This window comes from Lissotriton vulgaris, chromosome 7, assembly GCF_964263255.1.
Source record: "Lissotriton vulgaris chromosome 7, aLisVul1.2, whole genome shotgun sequence".
In the NCBI taxonomy this organism is placed as follows: Eukaryota; Metazoa; Chordata; class Amphibia; order Caudata; family Salamandridae; genus Lissotriton; species Lissotriton vulgaris.
This window is the reverse complement of record NC_141695.1, coordinates 913,145,636-913,161,988: the sequence shown is the minus strand read 5'-3', so window position 1 is coordinate 913,161,988 and position 16,353 is coordinate 913,145,636.

The following is a 16,353-nucleotide window of genomic DNA, read 5'->3' as shown; positions in this document are numbered from 1 at the left end:
TGTTGGGGAGACCCTTGGGTCTCCCCCTGTGTCCGAGTCATAAGGCGGCGGTTGACAGGGGGGCCGACGCAGACCCCCAAATGCAACGTCCCGGACATTTTGCGAGCCGGACACTTTGACTCGCACCGGCTGTCCGACGTGTGCATCATACTGGCTCGGTCGTAATTCGCATCCATTGCACGGCACGGTCAGCTTACAGACGAGTGATACAGAGCGGTCCGGACCCGGAAAGGACTCGGTCGGTGAATTTCGCATTGCTCGCATTGTACTTGCTCCCGCGTACAGGTGTACGAGTCGGGGGGTAAAAATGCGTACGGCTCAAACTTTTTTCGGCCGGATCGCGTTCGGTGCCCTTCCGACCCAGATCGGAATCGGCCCCTAAATATACTAGAAAATGCAGTTTGTTGATAGGGACCATTGCTCCTCAACAGAATGCCTCCTGAAGAACAACCTCATAAATATGGGCATTACAGATTCCATTGTAACTCTGTATCATCATCATCATTTAGCCTACCTGGACACAGGTTTCATTGGAGATCTCTCAATGAAGGTAGAGTGGACCTTAAGCTGTTGAGGTTGCTTTAGTGGTTCAAAAAGTTAACTACCCTTACATAGGGAAACTAGTGCTAGCCTATGCAACAGAGTTGTCTGGCCTTGGGAACACTGAAAGATGCTGGAGTTGTTTTGAGATAGTGGTCCAGGTGAGGCAGAATTCAGTAGGGTTCAACCAAGAAGGTCTACTCTGCAGCTGCACATGGTGACCCATATGAAGTTTTTTCTAAGCACTTTTAAGTTTTGTATTAAAACGTGCATGTTTGAAAGTGATGCCTCATCATCTGAGCCTGGAATCAGAAAGAGGCAGGTAGAGCACAGTGACATGAAATTTTCCTTCTGCAATTTTCTCATAAACCTTTGTTGGTGTGATACCTAAGTATTAATAAAATACTAGAGAGCATGACCTCCTTTTTATTGGTGCAGCACAACAGCAGTATATGAAGACTACTGACAGACACGTGCAACTTGCAAATTGTATGGGAATTTTGGGGAACAGACATTGGCCCTCTTGGGGCACAGCAGTGGAGGTTACTCGATAGCAACTGGTTGTGGATGTAGCCATATCATGGGCCTACCTGCAACTTCAGAAATAGGTACTTGTGGAATGATTCGATGGTACCTCAGGATCTCACTGAGATCAATTTCCTGATTGAAGCCCCCCAAAATATTATTTCTAACAGGGAAAATATCAACCTACATGAAAACTGTGTGGTACTAAAGCACATTTACACAGACATTCTTCATGTCATGGCACTCATAACCAACACGTTGGTTGAGTGCTTCAATAAGATATCAATGACATAACCAATACACATACAATCAGAATAAGGACTGCTAATGTAATATTGAATGTTTTAATACGTATTTCGATTTTTGGATGCCCATTCCCTTGTTGCTCTTTTTTCACTTGTACATCCTTATATAAACACCTTCTCATTTCTCTTCACTTTTTTATCTTGTGATCATTTACGAGCACTCACCAACTGATGATTGATATATATTAGGATGCCAAAGTTAGAAAAAGAAAATCACTTGCACAGTATTGGGATTTATTTTTTCCATTACATTACGTTTTTTTTTTTCTTGCCGATAAAATGCAACTTGCAGTTTAAATGAGCCCATATTGAACCACTCTGTGTACACTGCAAATACCTAGGGGCACATGCATCATTGTTTTGTTTTGCAATTCGTAATTTGCGATTTTTAAGGAATCGCAAGTTGCGAATCGCAAAACGGCATGCATCACCATTTTTGCGATTTTTTGAGATTCTGTAAAAATCGCTATATTTCTGCGAATCGCAATTTTTTTGCAATTTTTTTGCGAATTCGCAATTTAAGAAATTGCAAAAAATTCGCAAAATTGCGAATTCGCAAATTCATGCATTGCATTGAGAACACACCCAGAAATCACACACACTGATTAGGCACACCTAAAACCTAGTTTGAACTACAGAGTGGCATTTTGTCATTTGAACTGTGTGTGCTGCAGCAGGAGGAGTGTTTTGGGAGAGCAGCAGAGGAACAAATGGAGCCAGAAAGTGCTAGTCAAGACCTTCAAGCAAGAAAAAGGAAGATAGAGTTCAGTGAACAGGAGTTGCAGATTTTGATAGAGGAGGTTACTCAGAGGCAGGAACAGCTGTTTGGGAAGCAGTCATTGAAGGTTCCAGAAGCAGTCAAAAGAAAACTGTGGCTGGCCATACAGGCAAAAGTTAATGCTGTGGATATCACCAACCTTAAGTAAGATTATGTGTGCAATATTTTTTAATTCTAAGAAAATGAGGTTGCAGGTTGTAATTAAACGTTTCATTAGTGCTAAGGTTAAACCCCATAAAGTTTTATACTCTTTGCATTATAATATGTAGGTTTAAAAGGCATTTTAATGAAGGAAGCAGTGCATCATGGGACTTGTAGTTTTTCTAACATGTTTAGTAAAAGGTTTCATAAAGTTGTAAATTTTATTTCTCAAAAAACACATCACTATTGAAGTACTTCAAAGGCATGCATTTAGCATGTTTATTACCCAACAAATGTGCATTTCAGTGATTTTTACAACATGCCATTTCATTACATTGATATTGTGAATGCACTTTTTCATTAATAGATGTTGATACAGAAACTGAAAAAAATGATTTTGAAGACACCAACATGGATTTACAGAACACATTAGAGCAAAACTCAGAGACATCTTCACCAACTGTGTACACATTGCAAGGTAGAAAGAGAGTGCGTCAGCTTCAGAATTCAGACACTGAAGAAGAACATATTGTCACAGAACTTGAACAGCAAAGTGCAGGAATCACTGGCACTTCAAACAAACAGTCAAGTTGTCGTAAAAAGCTCCAAAAATTCTTCAGAAGAAGGCCAAGGTCTTCCAATCCAAGAAACTCCTTTGAAGATAATGCCCTTGCAAGTGAGGTTGAACTGAAGTTATTGAAAGTGCAGCATCTGCAAGGGAAGGATATGAGGATTATGAAGGGCAAACTGAGTCATATCAGTGAAGACATCAGTGACATGAGTAAAAGTTTCACATCATTAACAAAAGTGATTGAAGATGCACAAAAGGCGTCATGTCACAATTTAAGCCACATAGCAAATGCATTGGAGACTATTTGTCATGGCATGGACGCTCAGAAAATTGCAAATTGCAATAGACACATGAGAACAATGATGAGCATGCACACATATGCAAGGGCTTGGAATAGAGTAACTACTAGCAATGCACGACTGATTAAACATACCATTTCCATTCAGTAGGATATTAGACAATGTTGTGGTGAGCTTTGTGAAGGTATGATGTCTATGAAAAGTGCTGCTAATAATATGCAAACTATGGAAAACCTAAATAATTCTGTTTACGGGGGTTTAAACATTTATTGTGATGGAAGCAGTGTCAAAATTAAAGCAAAAGAAGTGTCTGAACGCCGTAGCACAAGAGGCCAAGACATACACACAAGAAAACCTATAGTTTCTGAAAAAATTAAAACTAAAGCTTTAGGTTTGCGTGGGAGGAAGAAATGATTTCTTGTAATAATTTCATAATATGCTCATGATTTTGGAATATGTTTAAAGGTGCACCTTGACTGATTAAAGTTTCGTAAAAGTTTATGTTTTTCTCCTACATACATGCAGTAATGTTTCTGGAGTGCAAAGCTCTTCATATTATTTGAACAATAATTGAAATAAACATTTTGAATGCAAATTACATTTATCTCACCTTTCTTTTAAAAATAATGCTGAGTGATTTCTGCCCTTCTGCTCCTCCCTTCTGCTGCGTCAGGTCCATGTAATCTAGCATGGGGTTGTTGAGGCTGGTTTGGTAGCACATCCTCCTCATCAAAGTTCAAGGCCTCTCCTAGTGGCTAGGTTGTGTAGGATAGCACATACTGCAACTATTTTGCAGCAAACATCCGGGCGATATTGCAGTGCTCCTCCAGTCTTATGCAGGATTCTGAACCTTGACTTCATAACCCCAAAAGTCCTCTCTATTATACTGCGAATTGAGATATGGGCATGGTTATATTGCTGTTCTTTGTTGGTTGTTGGAGTCAGGTAAGGTGTGAGTATGTATGACCTCACACCGTGTGCACTATCTCCTATGTTTAATGGAGAAAATTTAAACTGAGTACCAGTTCAGTGCCACACAAAAGTGAAATACATAAGACATTGATTAATTACATTTACCTAGTAAATATCCGTCTCCAAATTCTCCAGACAGCAGGTGAGCATGGATGGCACTATGTTTAAAAATGTAAGAGTCATGGGCACTCCCTGGGTAAGTGGCAACTAAGTCAGTGATGATTCCTTTTGCATTGCAGATTACTTGTATATTTAATGAATGGTAATTTTTCCTGTTTCTAAAAATTTACTCATTTGCAGCAGGGGGACAAATGGGAACATGTGTTCCATCAACACATCCTATTACATGTGGGAAATGTGCCATGTTATAAAAGTCTAATTTGGTCTGAAGCAACTCCTGCTGAGTGGTAGGAAACTTTATGTGATGGTTTATCCTTTGGAGCATTGCATTGAGAAAGTCTTTAAAAAATCTAGACAATGCACTCTGTGAAACCCCCCCAGCAACAGCAATGACACCTTGAAAGGACCCAGAGGCTAGAAGATGAAGACAACATAACACCTGTACATGGGTGGGTATGGCTTGAGTCCTACACGTTTGCCTATGCAATATGGGATCTAATTCTGCTATCAGATCTAAAATAGAGTCAGCATTAAGCCTATACTTATCATATATGTCTGCCTGTGTCTGCCCAAGCAAAGTGATGTGCAATCTAAATATTCTTTCATTAAGTATTCTTCTCCTCCTTCCTGCCGCTCTCAAACACCACCTACGTGCTAGCACAATGATTGCTGCCATCCTGAAAGAGTTCCAGAGGTAATATGGAATCCCTTTTATAGTTGGCTAATCATTTGCACATGTTCTGGAAGAAAAAAAAGAATACCACCTGCTCACACTTCTTCTACTTTTAGGAATTCCTAATTGCGATTTCTATGAAAATCGCTAATAGCAAATTTTCATGCATTCCAAAATTCGCAAAAAAATTAAGGATTCTTAAAATTTGCGATTCTTTACCAACTCGCAATGCCATTTGCGACTTTTTAAGGAATCGCAAAGTCAATTGCAATTCCTATTTTGAAAATAATTGATGCATTCCAAAAACAGAAATTGCATTCGCAAACGGGCTAATTTAGCGATTCGCACTGTTTGCGAATGCAATTTCTGTTGATGCATGTGCCCCCTAGTGCCTAATTTGAGCTGGTGGTTGCCGATGGGAGCCACTGGCACTTATTTTTGTAGAATTGCATTTATTTTTCTGCAAAAGATATTTCCTTAGAGCAAGAGAGGAAATAACACACAAAGGGGAAAGAAGAAGGATGAGAAAAACTGAAAAACCATCGCAAAGGGAGAAAGCAGAAATGGGAAAGAGTGAGATAGTGGTGCAAGAGTGTCTGGTAGTGAATCAAAGGCACATGAGGTGGATTCTAGACTATGTAGCCTTTGTATTTAGCAGTTGCAGTTTAATTGCACCAGCACTCTTTTTTACGAATAAAGCACTGCACCCAAGATTCACATTTGGCGTATGGGTTTTCCATTGTCATTTAATATTTAATAAGAGCCTCATTATGACTCTTGACCCTGTTCTGGGCCGGTCACTCCACGCACCGCGCACACTCCCCGTGAGTGAGCCCAGGCTGCCCCCGCTCCTGCCGAGTTTCACCGCTGCCCTGCAGCTGAGTGCCTGGTCATTAGCATGTTTGTGGTATTCTGCCTCTGTATTTCTCTGCATTTTGCCTCTTTATTGTCTGTATTCTGCATTCGGTATTCTGACACTGTATTTGTTTTTACTGTGTCCTGTCCCCCTGCCGCGTTTCCCGCCCTTCTCCCTGCTCCCCGCCACTGCTCCCCTGCGGCCCCGCCCCTTTTGTTTTTTGTCTCAATTCCCATTCGCCGCCCCGCTCCCGCCTCCCAGCTGCTCCTCCCTCCCACTTGGCCATTTATGGCGGAGTGCACACGTACGCGCAGCGGGCGTGCCGATTGCGTGCCGAAGGCGGGTAAAAGGCAAGCCCGTCTGCGCCCGTCCGCGCATGGACCGCGCACAGCGCCTGGACCCCTGGCTCTCGTCGACGCCAGACCACACAACGGACCTACGACGCCACCACCCTCAACACACTCAACACCGGCCTGCTACCGAGCACCCCAAAACGTACCCACGGACCTTTCACCTGCCAAGCCTGCAAGTTCACCTGCCTCCGGACCTGCACCACGCCCGCCAAGCCAAGCACCAGCAGCAACCACCTCAAGTGCATCCTGCTCAACACCCGCTCCGTCCACAGACACGCCGTCGAACTCTGGAACCTGCTCGACATAACATCGCCAGACGTCGCCTTCCTCACGGAAACCTGGATGAACGCCTCCTCAGTGCCCGACATCGCCATTGCCATCCCGGACGGATACAAGATCACCTGGAGCTGGGCCGACGACGGCTGAAATGCCAGAAACCGGTCCCCGGAAGTTTGTCTCCTTTCTGGTGAAGAATTGGCTTGGTAGTTTGGTCTGCCCTGTTCCCATGATGCACTGGGCCAGGGACAGACTAATTTGCATATAGCCAGGCTCTGACATCACAGACTTCATCAGCCCGCACGCCCTCCCCTCCGCCAACTACATCCTCCTAGGGGACCTCAACTTCCACCTGGAGAACAACAAGGACAGCAACACCACCGCCCTGCTGGACAACCTTGCTAACCTAGGACTCAAGCAACTGGTGAACACCCACACCCACTACGCTGGCCACACGCTTGACCCAGTCTTCTCCTCCAGCAAGTACATCGCCTTCAGCCGCTCCACCGGACTCCATTGGACGGATCACAGCTGCGTCCACTTCAGCTTCAGAAGAACCACGACCTACCACCACCCGCAACAGGTTCCCCACAGGAGCTGGAACAAGATCACCACCGACCAGCTCACCACCTCCCTCAGCCAGAACCCTCCCACCAGCACAACGGACCCCAACAAAGCAGCCAGCAACCTCACACAGTGGATCACCAACTGCGCAGACGACCTTGCACCACTGAAGACCCCTCCCAGCAGACACGGCAGCAAGAAGGCCTCTTGGTTTACAGACGAACTTAAGAACTCCAAGAGGAACTGCCGCACCCTCGAGAAAACCTGGCGCAACAACCAGACCACAGACAACATGACTGTCCTCAAGCACGCCACCCGCAAACACCACCAGCTGATCCGCACCACCAAGAAGACAGCATTCAAAGAACGACTAGACAACAACGCCCACAAAAGCAAGGAACTCTTCAGCATCGTCAAAGAGCTCTCCAACCCCAGAAACAACGACATCACCCTCTCGCAAGACCTCTGCGACTCACTCGCCTCGTTCTTCCACCGCAAGATCGCTGAAATACACAACAGCTTCGGCACACCAACCACGCACCCAACCACCGAACCAACGCCCCCCACCACCACCCTCTTTGCCTGGACCCCAGTCAACACCGAAGACACCACCCGCACGATGAACACCATCCACTCCCGATCCCCTACCGACCACTGCCCCCACCATGTCTTCAACAAAGCCGACTCCATCATCGCACCCCAACTCCGAGACATCATCAACGCCTCCTTCAACACCGCCACCTTCCCGGAAAGCTGGAAGCACACCGAGCTCAGCGCCCTCCTGAAGAAACCAACAGCGGACCCCACCGACCTCAAGAACTTCCGCCCCATCTCGCTCCTCCCTTTTCCTGCCAAAGTCATCGAGAAGACCGTCAACAGACAGCTGGCCACCTTCGTCGAGACAAACGGATCCCTCGACCACTTACAGTCCGATTTCCGAGCCAACCACAGCACCGAGACCGCCCTCATCGCAGCCACTGACGACATCAGATCCCTGCTCGACAACGTGGAGACAGTGACCCTCATCCTCCTGGACCTATCCGCAGCGATCAACACTGTCCACCACCGCACCCTAGTGTAGCACCGCAGCAACATCGGAATCCAAGAGAAGGCACTGGAGTGGATCATCTCGTTCCTCGCCGGAAGAACCCAGAGAGTCCGCCTCCCCCCATTCAGATCCAAGGCCACCAAAGTCATCTGCGGTGTACCACAGGGATCATCGCTCAGCCCCACCCTCTTCAACGTCTACATGAGCCCCCTCGCAGCCATCGCACGCCAACACAACCTCAACATCATCTCCTACGCAGACGACACCCAGCTGATCCTCTCCCTCACCAACGACCCCGCCGCCGCCAGAACCAGCCTTCACGAAGGGATGAAAGACATCGCCGAGGGAATGAAGAACAGCCGCCTGAAACTGAACTCAGACAAGACGGAAGTCCTCATCCTAGGGTCATCGCCCTCCACCTGGGACGACTCCTGGTGGCCCCCTGCCCTGGGCAACACTCCCAAACGGACTAAGCATGCAACCTGGGCTTCATCCTGGACTCCTCCCTCTCGATGACCAGACAAGTCAATGCCGTCTCATCTTCGTGCTTCAACACCCTGCGCATGCTCCGAAAGATCTTCCAATGGATCCCCACCGAAACCAGGGAGACGGTCACCCAGGCACTCGTCACCAGCCGTCTAGACTACGGAAACACCCTCTACACCGGAACAACTGCCAATCTTCAGAAAAGACTCCAATGCATCCAGAACGCCTCCGCACGACTCATCCTGGACAACCTCCCATCACAGCCACATATCCGGCCACCTGAAAGACCTGCACTGGCTCCCCGTCAGCAAGAGGATCACGTCCAGACTCCTCACCCACGCACACAAGGCCCTCCACGACCTGGGCCCCAAGTACCTCAACAACCGCCTGTCCTTCTACATGCCCACCTGCCAGCTACGATCGACCAGCCCCGCCTACGCCGCCATTCCACGCATCCACAGAGCCACCGCCGGAGGAAGATGCTTCTCCTACCTGGCAGCCAGGACATGGAACTCCCTCCCCATCCACCTTCGGCTAACCCAGGACCATCTCTCCTTCAGGAAGCAACTCAAGACCTGGCTTTTCGAGCAGTAACTGACCCCTCTTCCCAGCGCCTTGAGACCCTTCCGGGTGAGTAGCGCGCTACACAAATGCCATGATTGATTGATTGATTGATTGATTGATTGATTGATTGATTGATTGGCGGTCTTGGAGCTGCCCCCCAAGCCAGCGCCCCACGCCAAGACTGGCAAACCCATAATGGACCGCCTGCTGGATTCCAACTGGAATACAAGTCGGGCGGTCCTGCTGCAGCAGCATATGTGAGCCTTAGCAAGGCTTGGCAATGGGAGTGCCATTGCACGTTCCTGAAGGGCATGTAAGTCCATGCACGGTACGAACCGGAGGTGCAGGCATACAGGGGGGCACACCATGTGACCATCTGTATGCATGCCCTGGCACAGAGGCAACATATAGTTTCCTCATTGTCACACTTTTCATGGTGGTCACACCGCCATAAAAACTGTGGTGGTGAAGAAAGTAGTCATATGCTTGCCGGTGCACAGTGGCAGTGCCAGCATGTTACCAGCCTCACAATGCTGCAAAACTGCCAGGGATCATGGATCCCTGCCAGTAGTAGAGGTTCTGTGGCAGTCTGACCGCCGCAGTCAGAGTATGGCAGATGGACCATCAGTCTGGCAGCCACAGACCGCCACCCTGATTATGTCAGTCTAATCGACCACTGTAGTCATAAAAGGCTCTTTGATACTTGAAACTACGGATTGATGCCTGTAATCCGGTACTTACACTAGAAGGTCACCTTCCCCTTTGTGTGCGGAATTTGGCAAGGTGGCTCTTCTTTCACACTACCGTCACCGGAGGATGTGATCATGCTGTTTTGCCTTCACTGCCTTCTACCCTTTTTCCACATTTTGTTTCAGGGAGAACCTTATGCAGCCGTATGGCTTTGAGCCGGATTCAACATCCACCGGTACCTAAAACTGTTTCTGGAGTTCATCTTTATTTAGGATACACTGGCCATCAAATTTGACTAAAATACTACAGAGAACAGGCCTCACATCGGTCACAAAGATCCCTACCCCTCAGTGTTCTTTCACAGTCAATTAAGTGCAAGTAATTTACGATTTCTAACTAGTAGTTCTGTAAAGCAGATGCGGAAATACAATCATTGAGCGTTAATATTCTTTAAATTGTTCTGTCTCCCCCCTACAATGAAATAAACCAACGTTTTACAAAGACCCAAGTGCAGAATTGTACTTCAATATTTTTAAACTCATGGGAAGCCACTGGAGAGTCAGGGAATTCTCTATGCGACAATATCTGTTTTTGGATCATTTACAGAGGCAGAGAACTATCTTCAGTTTGATAATTCCCTTTAGAGGTTGGCAAATCTCTGTGGAGTTTGGTAAGGAACTGCATAGCCAATGAAGAATCTGTGGTGAATTATACCCTATTACTCAGATAAGAACATTTATGCAGAGGCTAAGAAGTCCCAAAAGGGGCAGGAACACAATTTAGAGGGGCACGGTCTTTCTTTAGAAGAAGAGATCTCCCTTCAGAACAGGGTCAGCAGACACATGAACTCTCTACAAAGACTTTGAATTGTTTTGAGAGTTTATGATATCGTTTCACACCCCATGAATTTTCTTCAGAGTTTGCAAAAATCCTGCAGTGGTGGTAGAAACATGGTAAAGGTCAGAAAAAAACCTGGGAGGTCAGAAATGAGCTGCAGATGGTGAAGAATGTGAAAGAACTCTTCACAGATTTCGAAGTTTCAGAAGAGGATGGAGAAAGCTAGGGGCAGATTTATGTTAACTGGCGCATCCCGAGGGATGCGCCAGTTAACATGCGCCACAGTGCGCCACAGCTACGCCACCCATGGTGCGCCGCATTTATGATGCGGCGCACCATGGGGCAAAAACGGCACAGATGCGTGACGCATCTGTGCCGGAAATGTGGCGCATTGCTGGAGTTGCGTCGCAAGCGCGACGCAGCTCCAGCAATGCTCTGGGGGGGCCTATTCTTTCAATGCTGCCTCAAGCCTTACGCCTGCTTCAAGCAGGCGCAGGGTTTTGACGCAGCATTGCCCTGAAAGTGACTGAGTGAAATCTCATAGATTTCACTCAGCCACTTTCAGGAGGCGTTCCTGCGCAGGAACGCCCCCCCCTGCGCAGGAACGCCTCCTCATGGCGCAGTGCTGTACAACGTGACGCATCTCCTAGATGCGTCACGTTGTAAATAGGGCGCAGGGATGCGCCACGTTTCCGTGCCGTTGCGTCACGCAACGGCGCCGTAAACGTGGCGCAAGCCCTTCATAAATCTGCCCCCTAGTTTTTTTGTGGACTGGAATCGCCTTCTTACTCCATAAAATATCTGTGGAGCGGTATGCCCCTTTGGAGTTGTAGTGGATTCAGTGGTCAGAACGTCGCTATGGATGCTTGAAAATCTCTCTAGAGGCAGGGAAATGTCTGTGTTTATTACTTGTCTGTATGCCCACAAAGTGCGTACAGGCCAGTAGGGCTCTGCATAATATTTTGTTGTCCCGCCATGATTCTTTGCCTGACATCCCCTCCCATATTCATACATGTAATCTAATACAAATCTTTTTCCAAAAATCATAATAGCCCCTGATGGGAAAGTACCAAGAGGTTTCTGACGTTTGGTGGTCTTGAAAAGTTATTACACTATTAATCAGAAGCTCATCATGTAAGCTTTGTTTCATAAATTAGCTGCGCGGCAACAGGCCCTCGTTTCTTATACTCACTCAGCTGGCAGGAGTTTCTCTTTCCAGCGATGAATGGAGATTTAATTAATATATGCAAAACATACAAGGCTCTTGCTGTCTATGAAGGAGCTAGCTGTGTTATCCGATTCTAAACTGTCAGAAAAGTAAAGGTGCTCTGCAGCTCCGTGAGCTCGCGCGAGATATCTTTCTGACATTAATGAGTCAAAGGGATCTGTAGACGCCTCAGAGAGAGGACCTGCCAGTACACAGCGCGTCATCGGGCTACGTCAGCTTCTCCTGAAAGATTAGCCTGAGGGAGGGAACAGGCTCCTTTGGATGGCGTGAGCATTCGAAGCGGCACCCCGAATCCACCACTATGTTTACTCAAATGCTTGTTTACTGACAAAGTCTTTAAGCACTAGGGGGTAGATGTATCAACATTCCCCTTTGCGATTTCTAAATAGCGATTTTTAAGGAATCGCTATTTAGAAATCGCAAAATGGGATGTATGCAAAAAATCGCTATTTTTTGCGATTTCTTAATCTTCCTTATTTGCGAATTCGCAATTTGCGAATTTGCAAATAAGGAATAATTACCCATTCATTCCTATGGGCCAGGAGGCCCATAGGAATGATTGTGAAATACATCTCAATTTGCGATTCGCAATTTGCTAATCACAATGAGAATAATTTCAAGGGTGCAGGGGTGTCTCAAAGACACTTTGTTGCACCGCTGAAATTAACATGTGTGTGCATATGGCGCGCATACATGCCCTATGGGCATGTATGTGTGTCACATGCCACCTTAAAAAATGCCAAATTGTGCATTTTTAAAAGAATTCGCAACTTACCATCAACTACAAGTTGGTAGTAATTTCGATTTCTTAACCAAAATTCGCAATTGGAAAATGCTACATACATAGCATTTAAGGAATCGCAAAATTGCGATTCCTTAAATGCTATAGCAAAATAAGGAATCGCAAATTTTTGCGATTCCTTATTTTGCGATTTTCTTTTTAAGCATGCAAAAACATGCAAAAAGATCGTTTGCGATTCGCAAACGCTGGAATTCTGCGAATTCCGGCCTTTGCGAATCGCAAATGGCTTGATACATCTAGGCCATGATTAGTGAAATACAATCCTCGTAAAATCAAAAAAATATATCTATAAGAATTTAAATTTCCATGGACAGGAAAAGAGCATTATGAATCAATGGTTTGGTGCAAGAAGTAGAGAGCCATCCGGCCTCTCCTCTAAAATGTTCCTTTTTACCCCTTGTGAACGGGCTCGGCACGAGGGCATCATAAAGGGTTGCACCTGACCACTTTTGGCTGAAACCAAGAACTGAGTGTGTGCCTCGTTCCTTAGCCGAGTGTAACCAGGCCCAATCATCTACCTGGTGCCACACTCCACACTGGTGACGAGGGGGTAACAACCTCTCGCTTCGTCCGCTAGCCACCTCACTGCACTCCTTCTTGGCAGTCCAGCAGCCCCCCTGCTTCTCCCAATTCCTCAAGCGCAGCGCAGGGTCTCGGCAGGGCACACACCCGATGTCAGAAACTTGGCGCTGCGGCCAGATTCCCCTTCTGCCTGCGCTATGCCCTTGTCAGGAAGGGCATGGCGTTCGAAGAGACAGCCACAGCACTTCAGATGAGAGCTAACCAACACCTACCAGTCAGGGGCGTAGGAGACACTAAATGTTTGGGGGGGGATAGGGACAACCTTTTGGACTTTCCAGTGTCCCGATACAAATCGACCATTGTCTGGGAACCGTACACTCTGTTAATAGAATATAATTGCATAGTTTTGTAGTGAAACATTGATAAAGACTGGCATGTAGTCACAGTATGCAAGTATGCTTCGATTCACAAAGTAATTAGACCAAATGTGAAAAAACATGTTTTTGAATCTTACATCTTCGTGAACCAAGCAAATGGGACGAAAAAAGAAGAATAAACTGAATGCTCTTTGGGACATGCGCATGATTGTGAGGGACTGTACAATTTGCATGTGAGAAAGCACATCTCAAAACGACTGTCAAAATCAGCAACTGCACCAGTACATGGTGGACTCAGATCTGACCTCTCCCCAAGTATTGGGAAAGAAGGCAGACTAGTGGGTCTGTATCAGAGTGCAACAAAGGTTTCATGGTGGTGCTGACCAGAAGAAGCAATATTATTCTAAGGCCCAAGAGAAAGGTGGAGAGAAATGTAAAGAAAAGAGTCTTCTGAAGGTCCTGAAAAAGCTTTCTCTGGGGGTAGGTCTCATCCCTGTTCCTACTCTATCAAGAAACCTTGGTGCTATTTGTGTAAGGAAAAAGGTAAAAGGGCAAAGGATGCTGATTGCTCCAAGTATAGCACCAATACTGCTACTACTACTCCTAAACCTCCTAGTGCCCCTAACAATAGCACTGGTAGTAGTAGGGCCCCCTAGAGCTTAGCTGGGTTAACCTTGTGTACTAAAGTGGGTTCTGGCCTAGTCAGGACACACACTCAGGCTGTTTTAGTCTGTGATGGTGGCACTGAGCTCGCCACCCTTATCGTAAGTCTCACTAACTTGGACTAATACAGACAACAGCCTCTCATCAATGGTCAGGAAGCTGTGGCATACAGGGGCACACGCCAGTGTCACTATGGTGACAGAATGACAGAAAAACTTGTGTATATGGAGCAGATTCTACTTGGATCGATTTACCAAGTGACCAATGCTAACAATACCAGACAGATCATTCCATTGCAAATTTTAATCTCAGCTGGGGAGGGTTGACTGGCCCAAAGAGAGTTGTGGCATCCTCCGACCTACCTGTGAACTGTCTTCTTATGAGCAATCATTTGGAACTTCAGCCTGGTCTGAAGTGGAGTTCAGGACTCATGAAGAAATTATGGGAATTTCAGCCAGTGTCTGTGCTGTCACTAGGGCTGAGGCCATGAAGTTAGGCACTGAGGGAGCCATGGATCCTGTAGAAATGGACCAGCCAGCTCCCAAGAGAGGGAGCAAGAAGGATAAAGATGTATGTTAAATGTTAAATGTATCCTCCTCTCAGACCTACAATGAGAACCAGCTTCCTCAGGGAGATGATCTCAGTACTTGTGAAGGAACTGTACAAGAGGAGCTTGGGTCTGACAAGGCAAAGCAACTAGGGTCAGGGGTCCTTCAGGGGAAGACTTCAGTCTGGAGCAGAAGGCCTGCTCCTATCTTGAACAACTCAGACATCAAGCTGCTCCTGAGGAAGCAAGACATTTCAGTAGGTCCCACAGGACTTATCAGGAAGAAGGGCACCTGTTTTATGAAAGTAGAGACCCCAAGCCACCAGGATGTTGGTCATACCTAAGAAGTTCAGGGGTTGCTTATTAACCCTGGAACACAACATTCCCCTTTACAGAACATCTTGGGCAAAGCAAGACTTCGTACAGGCTTGTCTCTTACTTTCATTGGCCCCCCAAGCCTGAGGACACCAAGGAGTTTTGTCAGTCCTGTGTCACCTGCCAAGCCAGTGGTAAGTCAGGCGGCACTACATAGGCCCCCTTATTCCCACTGCCAGTGGTTAGGGTTCCCTTTGAGCGGGTAGGGATATACATTGAAGGTCCCTTAAACCCTCCAACAGCATCTGGACATAGTTTTATCTTAGTGATGGTAGACCATGCCACTAGATATCCAGAGGCTGTTCCCTTAGGACCACTACAGCTCCTGTAGTGGCCAGGGCTCTCCTGGGAATCCCTTTCAGAGTTGGGATCCCTAAGGAGGTCTTGTCTGACTGAAGTACTAACTTCATGTCTAGCTACATCACTGCTGTGTTGAAAGAGTGTGGTGTAAACTATATGTTTCCATACCCTACCATCCACAGGGCAATGGGGTTGTTGAAAGGTTCAATAAGACCATCAAAGGTATGATCATGGGACTCCTAGAAAAGCTGATGTGAAAATGGGATGTCATACTACCTTGCCTTCTCTTTCCCTCCAGAGAGGTTCATTAGAAGGGGTGGTCTACAGCCCATTTGAACTTCTGTTTGGACATCCAGTTAGGGGTCCATTATGTATGGTCAAAGAAGGATGGGAGAAACCTCTTAAGCCTCCTAAACAGGACATAGTGGGCCTGCGTTCTCACATGCCTGAGCATATGAAGGCGGCCAGCAAAAACCTTGAGACCAGCCAGGAGCTTCAGAGAGCTTGGCATGACCAAAAGGCTGTCTTACTGTTTATCGGACAGGATCAAAAGTGTGGCTGTTGGGGTCTGTGGCCCCAGCAGCTCCCTAAGACAAGTGGAGTGGCCCCAAGTTGACCTAGGTACTCCAAGAAGTCCCCCCATGGTACTTCATGTGATATGCCCGAAACATTTTGTTAACAGGGCTGACATGAGCTTGCTCATGGCCACTGATGAGGGACAGGAGGAAGAAAGTGATCTTCTCCCTAATCTCCTCTCTCTGGACCCTGTTGACGGATCAGTTGAAGGAGTAGCCTTGGCGGACAGCCTCACTGATCAACAGCAAGCTGATTGTAGACAGGTTCTCAGTTTTCCGGTCTCTTTTCTCTGACACCCTGTCAAACCACCTAGTGTACCCATGAAGTGGACACAGGTGATAGCATGCCTGTGAAGAGTAAAATTT